The 15,607-nt window shown below is 38.2% G+C and overlaps 1 pseudogene; it reads left to right on the top strand.

Annotated features, from left to right (window-relative positions):
- The first annotated feature begins 238 nt into the window (after nt 1–238).
- Nucleotides 239–3,137, top strand: LOC149204718 (pentatricopeptide repeat-containing protein At4g14050, mitochondrial pseudogene; annotated as a pseudogene).
- The last annotated feature ends 12,470 nt before the right edge of the window (nt 3,138–15,607 follow it).

The following is a 15,607-nucleotide window of genomic DNA, read 5'->3' as shown; positions in this document are numbered from 1 at the left end:
AATTAGTATTTTGAATATTTAGCTTGGATGGTCGAAAACTGTCTGTTCTCTCCTCCAGCGAAAAGGAAAAAAGAAGAAAAGTAAATAACCCTTGGATAAAGGTTCAAAACACCTGAACCCGGCAACCTTCACTAGGAATTCCTCTGAAATCTTCCCAAAAATATTAAAATAATAATTAATAACAATAGCCACTCCATATTGTCTTCACTATATTGTACCTCCTCCAGCGGCCCATGAATTAATTTTCATCTTCATAAATGTAGAATACATAAACTAAATTTAAAGTTTTGGTCAATAAATTTTATCAGTAGGATTCATCTAAGATTTCGTAATGGTCTCATGCTCTCTTACAGGTTATTGATGTGAAGTCATTGAACTGATGGTATAGAATTGCTAGCAACTAAGCGAAAATGGAGCTTAGTAACGTCAAAACCCATCGAAACCAGGAGCGAAACTGAACCCTGAAATTGTCGATGGAAGTAAAGCCTATGACTGTTTGATATTAGGCTGGCAGTGGAAAAAATTGCCCATGATACCCTCCTTTCTAAAAATTATCTGCACGGATATTACTGATTTGAAACATTTTACTGGTTGAGGAAAAATAATTATTCATGGAAGTTGAAAGTATGTTAACAGACTCGAACTTCTATGTTCGTCTATTACAAGCAAGCATTGCCCAGAAAACGTTGGGAGAAGGCAAGCAGGTTCATGCCCACATCATCAAAACTGGGTGTGAATTGCGTTTCTCTCTGGGAAAGTTTCTTCTTCACATGTACGCCAAATGCACAAGTATGGCGGACGCACATCAAATATTTGATAGAATGCCTGCGCCCAATGAGTTTTCATGGAACACTTTAATCCAAGGATATGCTAAATGCGGAAACATTAAAGATGCACGCCAGGTGTTTGATAGAATGCCTAACAAAAATGAGTTCTCATGGAATACAATCATTGAAGGGTATGCCAAATGTGGAAAAATAGAACTTGCACGACAACTGTTTGACGAAATGCCTGTCAGAGATGCCTTCTCCTGGAATACAATGGTGGGAGAATATGTTAAATGCGGACGCGTACTTGATGCACGCGAACTGTTTGACAAAATGCCCGAACGAAATGAAATTTCGTGGAATCTAATGATTGCAGGTTGTGTCCGCCATGGGCACAGCGAGGAGGCGTTAAGATTGCTTTCTGAAATGCAAGGGATGAATATGAAGGAGGACAAGTTCATCTTTGCCAGTGTATTAAGCGCGTGCTCAGCACTGGCAGCTCTTGAGCAAGGGAGACAGGTACATGCTCGGATTATTACAAGTGGAATAAATTGGGATGTGTTTTTGGGTAGTAGTCTTCTTGACATGTATGCGAAATGTGGGAGAATGGATGACGCGGTTGAAGTTTTTGAGTCTATGCCAGAGCGAGATGATTGCATGTGGACTGCTTTGATTACAGGGTATGTCAATTGTGGCAGCATAGAGAATGCTTACCGTATCTTTGGCAGAATGCCTGAACAGAACGTTGTCTCATGGAATGCAATGATCTCAGGTCATGTGAAGAATGGACAGGATGAAGAGGCTTTGACACTCTATTGCAAAATGCAGAGGGCGGGAATCAGGGCAGACAAGGTCACTTTAGCCAGTGTCATAAGCGCATGTGTTGGCATAAAAGCTCTGGAACAAGGAAAGCAAATCCATGCCCATATAAGCAAAACTAATTGTGTGTTTGACATCGTAGTGGGAAGTGCCTTAACGGACATGTATGCGAAGTGTGGAAGTACAGAGCATGCATGCCAACTATTTGATGAGATGCCTGAGCGAGATAGGATTTCATGGAATACTATGATAACAGTATATGCAAGTTGTGGAAGGATAAGTGATGCACGGCGAGTATTCGATGAAATGCAGGAAAAAAATGTAGTTTCATGGAATGCGATGATTGTAGGCTATGCACAGAATGGACATGCAATGGAAGCTCTAAAGCTGTTTTGCCAAATGCAGACGGTAGATGTCAAGCTGGATGAGGTTACCTTTGCCAGCATTCTTAGTTCTTGTGCCAACATAGCAGGTCTAGGACAAGGCAAGCAGGTTCATGCCCTTATCAGCAAAACTGCATCGCAATCAGATGTCGTTGTTGGCAGTGCCCTTGTTGACATGTATGCTAAGTGTGGAAGCATAGACGATGCACGACAATTGTTTGACGAAATGCTTGTGCGAGACAGGGTTTCATGGAATGCTATGGTTGTAGGGTATGCTCAGAATGGAAATGGCCAAGAGGCATTGCAATTGTTTGAAAAAATGCTACAGTCACTCATGAAGCCAAATGACATCACTTTTATTGGTGTTCTCTCTGCGTGCGGCCATGCTGGCCTAGTCAGTGAAGGCCGTTACTATTTCCATTCTATGAGCGAAGATCATTATATCGTTCCAATGGCTGATCACTATGCTTGTATGGTTGATCTTCTTGGCCGTGCTGGATGTCTTGATGAAGCAGAGTGCTTCATTCATAACATGCCATTTAAACCTGATACTATGCTGTGGGGTTCATTACTAAGTGCCTGCAGGCTTCATTGTAATATTGAACTAGGAAAAAGAACAGCAGAACGTCTCTTTGAGCTGGACCCTCAGAATTCTGGTCCATATACACTGTTATCAAACATGTATGCTGCAGCTGGCAAGTGGGATGATGCAGTGAGAGTAAGACAAATGATGAAAGATAGAGGAGTGAAAAAGAGGCCTGGATGCAGTTGGATTGAAGTTAAAAACACACTGTACTCATTTACTGCAGAAGAAAGATCCAACCCACAAATGGAGCCAATTTATGAAATGTTGGAGAGACTGGATGGCCAGATCAAGGAGGCAGGGTACATGCCGGATATGGACTTTGTACTTCATGATGTAGAGGAGGAGGATAAGGAGAACATTCTCTGTCACCATAGTGAGAAGTTGGCAATGGCTTTTGGCCTTATGAACACACCTCCAGGAGCACCTATAAGGATCTTTAAGAACCTTCGTGTCTGTGTCGACTGCCACACTGCCACCAAATTCATTTCCGGGATCACTGAACGAGAAATTATCATCAGGGATGGTAGTCGCTTTCACCGTTTCAAGGATAGTGTGTGTTCATGTGGAGAATATTGGTGATGCCAAGTGAAATTTGTAATATACAAGGATTAGTTTAGAGATTTATTATAGAAGTGCATTATCATTGGTGTGTTAAACAGTTTTCTCAAGGTTCGATTCTGTTTTTTGGTATTAAGATACAATTAGGAAGTGTGAAAGTGCTTTAGGCATTTGATTCATCACTGAACAAAAATAGGGATAATATTAACAACGAAATAACAAGACTTGGTCCGATTGTAACATTAACTTTCAATTAGGCCAGAAAAATATGTCCTCTCTATATTAGCCCCTACTAAGGAGAAGTACCAATATACATGCCTCTTGTGTTTCATGGAAGGTAGTGCTGGTCTGGCCAAAGAATTACTTTAGCCATTTTGTGCATATATCCAACCACCCCCAACTTATGATCATCGACTTCCCACCCTCCTTATAATGCACTATGTGACTGCAACCTATATTATTGATAAGTTGCAATTCCCTCTGCACCAAAGTTGCAAGAAATTAACTATTCAATGTAGGGTTTAAAAGTGTAACGTGGTAGATACCAACTTATCAACTCTCACAAGATGTTGACTGTACTTAGTAGATTGAAAGTATATTTGAGATGGGTTATCAGAATGCATGAGCATTCCTTTAATTGCGTGCTTTCCAGGAGCTGCATAGAAAATATCTGAATATAACAAATGAAATAATCTACCATCCTTTGTACATAATAGGATTCTAACCCTGTTAAGTTATACACTTGGTGCTCGTCTTTCCACAAATAGTTCCTTTTCCGTGTGATTTCCACGGAAGGTCATACGCCCAAGTGATTCTACTTCAATATTATGAACCCTTGATGGGGGGTCCGCTTAATTAAAGTCTTTGGTAATAGATATTTGTGATTCCTAGAAAGAAACGAAAATAAAAAACCCTATATACAGTCCTGTTCCTCTTTTGCTACCACCTTTTCAACAGACATTTGTGGTTCTTAGAAAGAAAAGAAAATAAAAACCCTATATACAGTCCTATTCCTCTTTTTCCACCGCCTTTTCAATAACATTAGATAACTGCCAGTGTCACATATTTGTAAACATTCTTTTTGTTTAGGCATCCTTATATATGAATATTATATGGAGTTATTCATGGCTCAGCTTCCTGCTGGCCACCTCTTGGTTATTGCCTTTCTGAGGTTGGTAGATTCCATAGGGAACAACCTAAGTATTTCCTTTAAGATTAATAATGATGCATGAGTTGTGTGATCCCCTCTGCCTTGATTTGAATGATTCTACATTGCAACAAAGGTGAGGCATTCCATGCCCTACTGTATTTTTTATCTTCCATTAATTCTTGTCCACCGTTATTGTGGTAGCTAAAGGCAAATCTCCTGAGTGGTGGGGTAAATTATTTGAAGGTGGATAAAGGAGTGGAGTGTTCACATGGATTTGATTACGAGAAATGTTACGATTAACCTCACATAAGGTAAAGAAAGATGGTTGTATCTGCTCTTTTGCGTTGGAATTGTCATTTAAATATGAAGAATTTGAATCAAACAATTATTCAGTGGATGAATAATTGACCATTCCATAGAACACACCCTTGTTGATTTGGCATGAGGCTGCTTGTCTAACCTAGTGAAAGGGTGATGTATGCAAGTCTCCAAGAGTTGATTGACAGTGACCCTTGTGTGGAAAAGTATCCCAATGAAATAACTGATTTATCACCCAGATGGAAACAAGGCAGTGTCAAACGTCGTAATAGGGTGCATTAGGCAAGTCTATAAAGAGTTGATCAACACCAGCCATTTTGTGGGAAATGATCCCCATGAAATGACTGATTTATCAAATGGAAATAGAAATAAAGTAGCACATGAATAACTGATTCAAGATTGAATGGAGGAAAGACAATGTAAAACCTTAACCCATCTCACAATTTCTCACTCGTTGGGGAAGATTACTCATTCATGACAGTGAAGAGGCCACCAATCATTAGTTAATTATTAGACACGAAACTTTGCATTGAATAATCATGCTAACCAATGGAGAGCAGAAGGTTGAAGTGTGCTAGGATTAGAAGGAAATCAGTCATTTAAAATAAGGATTAGGGTAGAAAGAGCAAAGGATCTTTGGGATCAGATAAGATTTAGTATGGAATCTTTGATTCTACAAGCATGGGTTCAAGAAAATATGAGAAAGATGGAGAGAGATTATTTCTGTAGACTTACAAGGGTGACAATCAAGTACTGCTTTTTGTAAGGATGAATAAAAGAATTCTAGGTGTGATTGGCTTGCACCTATTGAAGATTCAACTAAAGTTGGACATAAACATAAGGAGATGGACATGTGATTGCATTTCATTAGTTCTTCGAGCTATATATTGAATTATAGAGGTAATTGCATTTCTTAAACATATTTAAGTTTTTGGGAGTGTTACAGTGAAATTTAGCACTCCCAAATGATGTAAAGTCCTAATTATCAAGATGTGTTTTGTGTACTTGTTAAAATGTGCAACTAGGGCCAAACTCTACTTTGGACAACTCATTTGAAGGAGATGATTATTGCATTGAATTCCTCTTTTCGAGAGGACCAAAATTGATCTAAGGATCACTAAATTTGGACAAGGAGAAATTTGATTTTGAAGGTCAGCCCACACATGTGCAATTGGTCAAGGTCAGCTTGGGGTTAATTAGACAAATTGAACCCCTCTCCATCACATATAAATAGAAGAGACCTCCAACCTCATTTAGCATATTCACAACACATCATTCCTTCTCTCTCCTACATTGATTGTTTCATACAGATTGGGCAGCCTATTCTTCTTCACACATGCAAGTCTTTTGGAGGCATCTTTGACTGTTTGGGTTGACTTTTTGCAGCATAACAGTTTGACTTTGTTTGACCGAGTTTCTCCTCTTCATTTGACTTACTTTGACCACCAAAAGTTCAATATTGGAGGGCTGAGTTGTTGGGCACACAAATGGAGGAAATCTGGGCACTTTGATTAGTGTTGACAGTTATTTTCGCTGCAGAAAATTAAAAGACTTTCTCTCTCTTTTGACCAAGGTTGACTGGACTTTGGAGGACTGTTTGGGCTGACTTTGACCAGAAAGGAAGGCTGAGTTTGACTTCCCTTGACCGAGCTGAAGGAGGACTCTTTTATTGCTACGTTGACCACTATTGATTTTCTGGTTAAGGTTGATTGACTAAGAGCAAAATTCCAGATTTGTCAGCATTGTTTCTTTGGCATTTTGACAGTGGTATTGGATCATCTTATTGTCAAGTCAACTTTGACTTTGACTTCATCATTGTACATTATTGGATTCTTTCTCTACTAAACAATGATAATAGATAAGAAGAAGGATTAAGGGTTTCCCCCTTGTAGGGTTTTTCCCTAACATTAGCCAAATATTGGTGTTCTCTTGTCTTTGCTTGTCTTTTGCATTTTTACTATTTATGTTCTATCTACAGTTACTATTGATTTGAATTAATGGTTTATGTGATTGCTATTGGAAATTAAATTGGAATTGACGTTGGGCTTATAAAAAGACATTGAAGTAATTGTAGCAAGCATAGAACATACCATTGTTATCTAAAATTAACATGGTATCAAAGCCCAGGTGAGGACAAGCCCAAGCAAGAGAGAAAAACAATCACTAAGATATATGTTGGACAAAGACTATTGGACAAGTCTCCATGGTCTCTACATCTTACTTCAAGGCTGAGGACAAGCTCAATGACAAATCTGACTATCATGCATGGAAGATGACTTTGGACCTGGCTTTGGAAGAGCATGAAGTATTGGACTATGTGCAAAGAAAAATGGTGGAGCCTCCTTCAAATCCATCTACTGATATGAAAACGAAGTATAGAAAATGTGAGGTCAAAGCAAAAAAAAAATTGATTGACTCCATTCAAAAACATTTGGTTTCCTATATTTCTGATTTGGGAACTTCTAAGTAAATATATGATAAGTTGGTTGGGATGTTCAAAGTGAACAATGCAAGTCAAATTCTCTTTCTCAAGAAGAAGTTGAAGGATATCAAGATGGATAAAGTGGAGTCTATCCAATCCTACTTCATGAGAATAACTCAAATCAAGAATGACTTGCTATCTATTGGAGAAGTTATTTCTAACAGGGAGCTCACTCTCATTGCTCTTAGAGGTATTTTATTATCAATGTTGTGATAATCACGATTGAGATTAGATCAACGAGGGTTCAAAATCAGAAAAAATCGTAAAAATCGGTAAAAATAAGCAAAAAATCAACAAATACAAAAAATTCATTTGTTTTTTCAAAGAATTTAATATTTAAAGCATCCACAACATAAAATAAAAGCATTGACACATAAATATGGAAAGAAAACTAATATATAAGATGTGTAAGTTGTCTAGTGCTACATCACGCATAACAGTGAATCATGTCTTAAATACTAAGTCCTAAGTCTTGACTCAGCCTCAAAATATCAACAAAAAATATAATAATGTATCTCATATCATGAGTCATAATATCATATACAATGAAATAAACCAAGTAACTAGTACTACTGATTTCCTCTACCCCTCTTGCGAGAAAATATAACAACTTTCCCTCTAGATGAAGAAGTCCCTGGGGCTAGCAATGGACTTTATTGTGCTCTAAAAGTTGAAGAACTAGGAGCTAAATGAGGTAGACCAAGTCCTCTGCTGGTGACCATGGTAGGTGGTGTCACCTCCTCCTCATGTTGCCCCTCCTCCTCCTCCTCCGCAACTGCTACCCCCTCCACTACCTTCTCTAACCAATCAAGGGTCGATTCCATGATAGACCTCTCAGCCTCAACTCTCCATCCAAGAGGTGCCAATCCCATCCAACGAGATGGCCTCCACATCAAGTGTCTTTTCAAGTTGTCTCACCCACAATCAAACACTGTAGTAGACATAGACCATGTCATTAAGGCGCTAGGATTCCAACTTGTACAAGGGTCATAAATTAATAAATTATAAATAATAAATTAATAATTATAAAAAACTTAAAATAATAAATTATATGGTTTATTATTTAATGAGTTCAAAAAATTAATAGGATTTTTTTATTATTTAACCTATTGCGCTTCTTGGTGTGTATTTTTTCAAATACATTCCAGTTGCACTCACATTTGAAGGAGCTACATGTTTGGCTGAGCACTCGAATGACAAGCCTTTGGAGATTGAGTACTCTACCACCATAGCTTCTCCACCAAGCATATACAATAAATAAGATAAACATAAGAAAAAAAATTGAAACTTGAAAGTAAGCAAAGTATGAAGAGACAATGAAATTTGAAACAAACTAAAACTTGCTTGGCATTTTAGTCTTCCTATCCACAATAACCATGTCAAAATTAAATGTGCCACCTTCCATTTTGTATATCTCCATTTCTTTGGAGATTTTTGCACGTTCTGCTGGAGATGACACCATTTTTGAACACAAGTGAAGAATCCATCCATGACTTTAGCATCAAATAAGAAACCACAAGAGTAAGAAAATGCGGGGTTGAAGTAGATCCTTACAGCATAAATGGAATGATGGAGTGTATTGTTCCATTTCTCATTAATCACTTCCCATATTAGTTATTTCTCAAGCCCCTCATCGCCCTTATCATCATAATAGTTGTCAATGGATTCTTTGGCACTATCCACGGCCTCATACAAGTATCCCATTATGGGTTTGTCTCCATCAACTAATCAAAAAACCTTTACCAAAGGTTCGGTAATGATACACACCTCCTGCACTCTCGCTGAGAATCTTTCCTGGTAAAAAACTAGCCTACATATGGCCTCTCCCTCTGGTTTGCAGCTATATGACAAAGCATGCCACTCCTCTGAAAGAAACATTCTCTTCACATCCCACATAGATTTCAAGAGGGATTGAAGAGATATGAAGCTAGTGGAAAACTGTGCAATGGCAGGGCACACCAACTCTTTATTGTTGGTGAATGTTCTCATCAAATGAAGCACAAATGCATGATTATATATAAATTTTGTAATGTTTTTTATGATTCAACAATATCTTTGAAAAAAGAAGTTTTCATATGTCCTCCAATATCAAGTCAAATGTAGTGTGCAACACAAAGTGTCCAAAATAAGTTAGGATGCCTCTCCATAAGCATCTTACCAACAACAACCTAATTTGCAGCATTGTCCATTGTGACTTGGACAACATCTTGTGGGCCCACCTCTTGAATGAACACATCCAACAAATCACATAATAACCATGCATCGTTGATATGTGCAAATGCATCAATAGATTTCATAAACATTCCCTTAACCAAGAAGTTGATAAGGGTTCTAGCCCTTTAATCGATCCAACCATATGACATCACAATGCATCCTTTGTGTGCCCATAAGCCCCTAAACTCCTCCAATCTCTTAGTGCATTCGACCTTTTCATTCTGAAGAATACACTCTCTAAAGTCATGATAGGAATGGGCTTTATACTGTGGGTCAACAATAGTAATAACATCAATCGAAGGCTGGAAAAATGGATTGTTCCTAGTAATGCTGAAAGGAACATCACTCCAAAGAAGACACATGCCCAAGAACTTGTCAGCTTCTTCCTTCTCCCTTTTTTTAAGAGTTGATGTGATAGATGGTTGTGCACCAGGTGTGGTTCTAGGAACAAAAAATGATGAGGTAGTTGTGGGGTTGACTACAGATATTGATGTTGAAGAAGAACTAGTACCACTCTCATGGTCACCTCCCAATCCCACCACTCCACCCCCTGCCATTTGAATCTTCATAGCTTCCTTGGTCACTTTGGTTGTCTTTATTTCTTCCAATGATTTGAGGGCTCTACAGATAATTTCTCGATTTGTATTTGTGCAAGGCCCTACTTCATGTCCAAGAATTTGTACAAGGTGGAACTTCAATCTATATACCCTCCCTGTCATATGATTCCCATATAACTTGCAACTCAAATTTGATTTGTCAAACCTTCCATCAAGTTAACCAAATTCCCATAGAGGGTGCAATTTCCTTGGCATATTTGTAACTTTGGTGAACTCTTGAGTTTTAATGTAAGATTGAAGTTTGAACCTAGGGCACAAGAAGAATTGCAAGTTAAGAAAATTAAATTAAAATTTACATACAATACTTTGGATTTTTGTCCAAAAAAACCCTCGACTCAATGTAACAATAATGGAAAAAAAAACACATTCAAAACCAAGCAAAAATCATGGAAAAAAACTAGGGCACAAGAAGAATTTAAACATAAAATTAACAATCAAGATTTTGCATTTTTGACAAAAAAACTCTCTCCACTAAATGAAACAAAAATGACAAAAAAACCACACTCAAATGGAAGCAAAAATCATGGAAAATATATGGGTGACAGAAACCAAAGGAAAAATAAGGAAAAAACAAAGAAAATAGGGCCAAATTTGATTCCCATACCTGAAAACCAAGCTCTGCTGAAGAAACTCGGTCCAAACTCAAATTGTTTTTGTGTGGGATGTTAAATTCCTTCACTTTTCTCCTGTCTTTCCCTTGTAGATGAGTTCTCCTCCTCCTTAGCTCTCATCCTTGCCATATATCTGCAAAATGAATAAGAAAACCTAAAAAAAACTTTATAAATTCGTTGTCACACGACCTGACAATTTTTTGTGGCTGGATCACAATTTTTTTTCCAAAAAATCGCATTCTTTTCAAAGTGAAAAATCGTCAATTTAATTGTCTTCATGAAAAAATCATAATATTTTGAAAAATTCACAATGTTCGCAACAATATTCAAGACCTTGGGATATATTTACCACTACCATTCTCAGCAATGACAGGATACATGGTTTTGATGAGTTATTGGCTAGATGCACTCAAGAGGAAACAAGGATGATGGAGAGAGATAAATCCAACAATGGAAATGAACCTATTGTTTTCTCTACACATGATAAGAGGAAGAATGATGTTGGTCCAAGGAGATAAGGTCAAAGATCTAAGAATGGATTCAAAGGAAGAGGCAAAGGAAGATGCTACAATTACAACAGGATCGACCACTATGCTAGAGACATTCCTCACAAGAAAAATCCTCCAAGGGATGATAATAAAAAAAAAATTACAAAAGCAATGACAATCAAATGAATAATAGGTACAACAACAAAGGAAAGATGAATGCTCTTACTACTCGAGAAGGAAATGATCGACTTCCCAAGAGGACAAGAAATTCCAGGTATGATGAAATTAATGTCATAGAAAAACAAGATGAATTCTATCTTATTTCTTCTCTATTTACTGTCTCTCCTCCAGATACTTTGGATGATCTGAAATTGATCTAAGACAATTAATAAGGTATTACAGACTCATGTGCATGGATGTGCCTATGTTATTTTATGCAACGGATTGATAAAATTGCGAAATACACAGGCAATGAAATAGTTAAAGAAAACATAACAGGCAAACATATAAACAGAATAAGTTTAATAAGGAGTTCATCCAATACTCCTGGGCTACGTCTCCTGGTCTAGCCTTCAGTGGTGGCCTCTCTATTATGTTTTCAAAGCAGAGTTTTTACAATAGTGAGCTCAATTTGAGTCTCACTTAACAGATACAAATCAGTGAGATTGTACTTGGATTCCCCAAGTCTCTGGAGTACACAGACTCTCCTTACTGACTCTCGAACTCTATTGGTCACAGTAGTATGAGCCCAATATGAGACTCATACATGACAGGCGTTACAGAGGAGTGCGCTTGAACCTCTCAAGCATTCTCTGGAGTACACAGACTCTCTGACTCTCTCTGTCTCTAGCTCGATGCTGCCTTCACTTCTGTAGGTTAGCTCCACAGCTTACTGCCTACTGCTTACTGCTCTTAACTTAACTTGCTTCTCTCTCTGTCAGCTTGTGGCTTTTAAGCAAATATGCTTCCTGGCTATTCGTTTCCGCTTCCCAGCTTTCCGGTTCCCTTACCTCTATCCGTTTGAATCCATCTATCCTACGTAATCAGTGACTGTATAACGCCTCACAGGGAGGTGGCCACTTATTTCATAATGAACGAGTGTCAGTTCTCTTGGACATATTTGAAACAACAGTTTTTCCGTTAACTCTAAGAATGCCCGCGAAACACGACCTTCTACCAATGCATCGTCCATGTTGGACTTCAAATCCTATGTGACCTTGCTTCATAACCTTGTCAAATCCAATCATCCATCGGAACGCGTCTCCACCATTGATCTAGAGGCCCCAGATCTTACGGTCATCATTCACATCTGGCGGCTAAGTAGCATGATGTTTACCCATCCGATGTGAGTGGTTTTCTCTCTCTTCCCCGGGACGCATGGAAATCGCTATATGGCATCGGGCGAAACTCAGTTGAAACCACTTACTGCTCGAAGCCCGTCCGATATCCTGCCGGTTTTGTGAAATCCCGCTCCGATGGAACTGAAACAATATTTTCCGTGTTTTATAATTATTTCAGGTCCGGGTGCTTGGGGCTTTTCTTCACTGAGAGGTTTTCCCTGCGATATGTGATTAGCATCTTGTCTTTAATTGCATATCGGAAACTACCTCCGTTGCTTAGATTTGACCCTACATTCGCTGGTTGGTGTCAGCCCACGTTACCATGGTCCACCACTCTGTGCGCTAAATCGACGACCCTCGTTGATCCACGCTGATCGCCATTGCAACTGTCTAAGGATTCCCTCCAATAGCTTGATCTTTATAAGACTTTGAATCTTTGGCATGATTTTTAAAGAGTTCATGAAAACTTAGAGAGTGTTCTAGGATCCATTTGGATCACGCCTTCCCACTGAAAAAGCTTTTGGACCACCAAAAGTTGGTTTTTAAGCATCAATCAAGTGAGGATATAGATTCCTCGCTTGCCCAATTTCTATCCATCTTGCACTGCTTGGTTTTGAACCTTTGAGTCCAATTCTGAGGTACTCAACATCCCCTTTGCGCATAGTTCTCACCTTCTTGTCCAGAACTGTATCTTCCTGCAATTCATTGAGATATTCAGGAAACAGATCATCAATAGAAGGCAACTGACTCTGCTCTTCGGGATCTTCAATCAATGAAGGTTCAAACAGTCTCAAGCTTTCTGCATTAACCACTGAATAGATGTGCATGTAAGCTGGCAAATCAAGGTGAAAAGCATTCTCACCCATTTTCTTAAGTATCCTAAAAGGTCCATACCTTATTGGCTTCAGTTTCTTACCTTCACCTTGCATTCTGTCTTTGCTGATATATAACCAGACTTAATCACCAACTTGGAAACTATGCTCAGTCCGATGCTTATCATGCCTTGCCTTGTACTTGACTTGGCTCTTTTTCAGTTGTTCCTATACTGCCTAATGAATCTCTTGGATTTTTTCAATGAACTTGGTTACCTTGTCCACATCACTGTGTCCATCAACCACTATGTCTTTACCAAAGACAAAATCCAAGGGAGACCTTGGTGTGAAACAAAAACAGGTCTCAAAAGGAGATCTATGTGTAGAAGAATCTTTAGCTTGGTTGTAAGCATGTTTCACATAACACAAATGTTCATCCCAAAGCTTGGGATGCTTGCTGCAATAGCCTATGAGCAACTGGATCACTGTCCTATTGACCACCTCTGTTTGGCCATCTGTTTGTGGATGAAAGGTTGTGCTCTTCTTCAGTCTGGTGTCTATCAATTCCTACAGACTTGACCAAAACTTATCAACAAATCAGGAATCTCGATCAGATACAATGGAAGTGGGTAATCCAAAATGAACCCATACATGCTGAAAGAACAACTTTGTTGCTTGTTCCGCTGTAATCTGTTTGTTACAAGGTATTAAAATACACATTTTGTTGAACCTATCCACAATAACATATAAATAGTTATGACATTTTCTAGATTTAGGCAGTTCCCCAACAAAGTCCATGGAAACACTTTCCCAAGGATAAGAAGGAACTGGTAGTGGAGTGTACAAGCCTAATTTCTATTGCTAAGCTTGCTTTTAGCACACATGGTACACCCTCTTACATATCTAGAAACTGTTTCATTCATTTTTTGCCAATAACAAAATCTTTGCAGCTGTGCAACTGTTTTACTTACACCAAAGTGACCTGATATTAGAGAAGTGTGTGCTTCTCGAATTAACTTTACTCTTTTGGTTTGAGGAATGCATAACTTTCCAAAATGATACAAGAGTTGGTCATTAACATGATAATCCAGTTCTTCTACTTGTTTTCCATGACTTAAAGTTGCATATACATCTTTAAAATCTATATCTTGAGCACACTGTTCAATGTAGCTTTCATGCAACACAGAGTTATGCTTAAGTATAGTAGATGCATTTATGATTGGTCTGGACAACATATCTGCAACTTTATTGTGTATGCCCTTTTTGTATCTGATGACAAGATGAAATTGTTGTAGAAAACCTATCCACCTATAGTGTCTTGATTGCTGCAACTTAGTTTGTGAATGTAAATATTGAAGTGGTTGATGATCAGTATGTATAACTATCTCTTTTTCCATTAGATAATGTTCCCACTTTTTCACATTTTGTGCTAATGCATACAATTCTTTATCATATGTGGGATAGTTAACTACTGCATAATTGAATGTCTCAGAATGATAACATATGGGTTTATTGTGCTGCATATTGTGCTGCATCAACACTGCTCCCATGGCATAGTCACTGGCATCTGTTTCAATCTTAAAGGGTCTTTGAAGATCGGGCAATGCTAGTACTGGTGTTGCACTAATATTTTCTTTTAAGGTGTCGAAGAATTTCTATTGTTTGCCTCCCCACTGAAACACCTTATTCAATACTGTTAAAGCATTTAAGGGAGCTGCAATCAAGGAAAAGTTAGCAATAAAATTTCTCCAATACTGTATAGCTCCTATGAAGCTTCTAACTTCTATAGCAGATTTGAGTTTAGGCCAGTTTACGATGACTGCAACCTTAGAGGGATCTATCTTCAATTCACCACCCCCTACAATATGACCCAAATAATTCGAAGATGTTTTGCCAAATTCACATTTTGAGAGCTTACATAGAGATTCTCTATTTTCAAAACATCTAGAGTCTGCGTTACATGCTTCAAATGTTCTTTCCATGTTTTACTAAATATAAGAATGCCATCTAGATTTACAATGAAAAAATCATCAATAAAAGGCCTGAGTACATCATTCATTACTCTCATGAAAGTAGCAGGAGCATTAGTTAAGCCAAAAGGCATAACTAACCACTCATACAATCCCTACTTTGTTTTGAAAGTAGTCTTCCATGCATCTTGTTCTGCAACTCTAACCTGATGGTAGCCACTATGCAAGTCCAACTTGGAAAAGTAAACAGCTTCTTTCAACTAATCTAATAGATCATCTATGCGAAGAAGGGGATAACAATTTTTTATCGTTATCTTATTCAGTGCTCGGTAATCAATGCACATTCTTCATGAGCCATCTTTCTTTCTCACCAAGACAATTGGAGACCCACATGGTGATGTGCTAGGTCTTATGAACCCTTTCTCGAGCAGCTCCTGTACCTGCTTCTTGATTTCTGCATTCTCTAAAGCAGACAACCTTTTATACCTGTGG

Source organism: Pinus tabuliformis, chromosome 1_2 (genome assembly GCF_031772625.1).
Source record: "Pinus tabuliformis cultivar Carrire ecotype Pingquan chromosome 1_2, CPIR1, whole genome shotgun sequence".
NCBI lineage: Eukaryota > Viridiplantae > Streptophyta > Pinopsida > Pinales > Pinaceae > Pinus > Pinus tabuliformis.
Note: the sequence above shows the minus strand (reverse complement) of the source record. Positions and strands in the feature narration are given on the sequence as shown.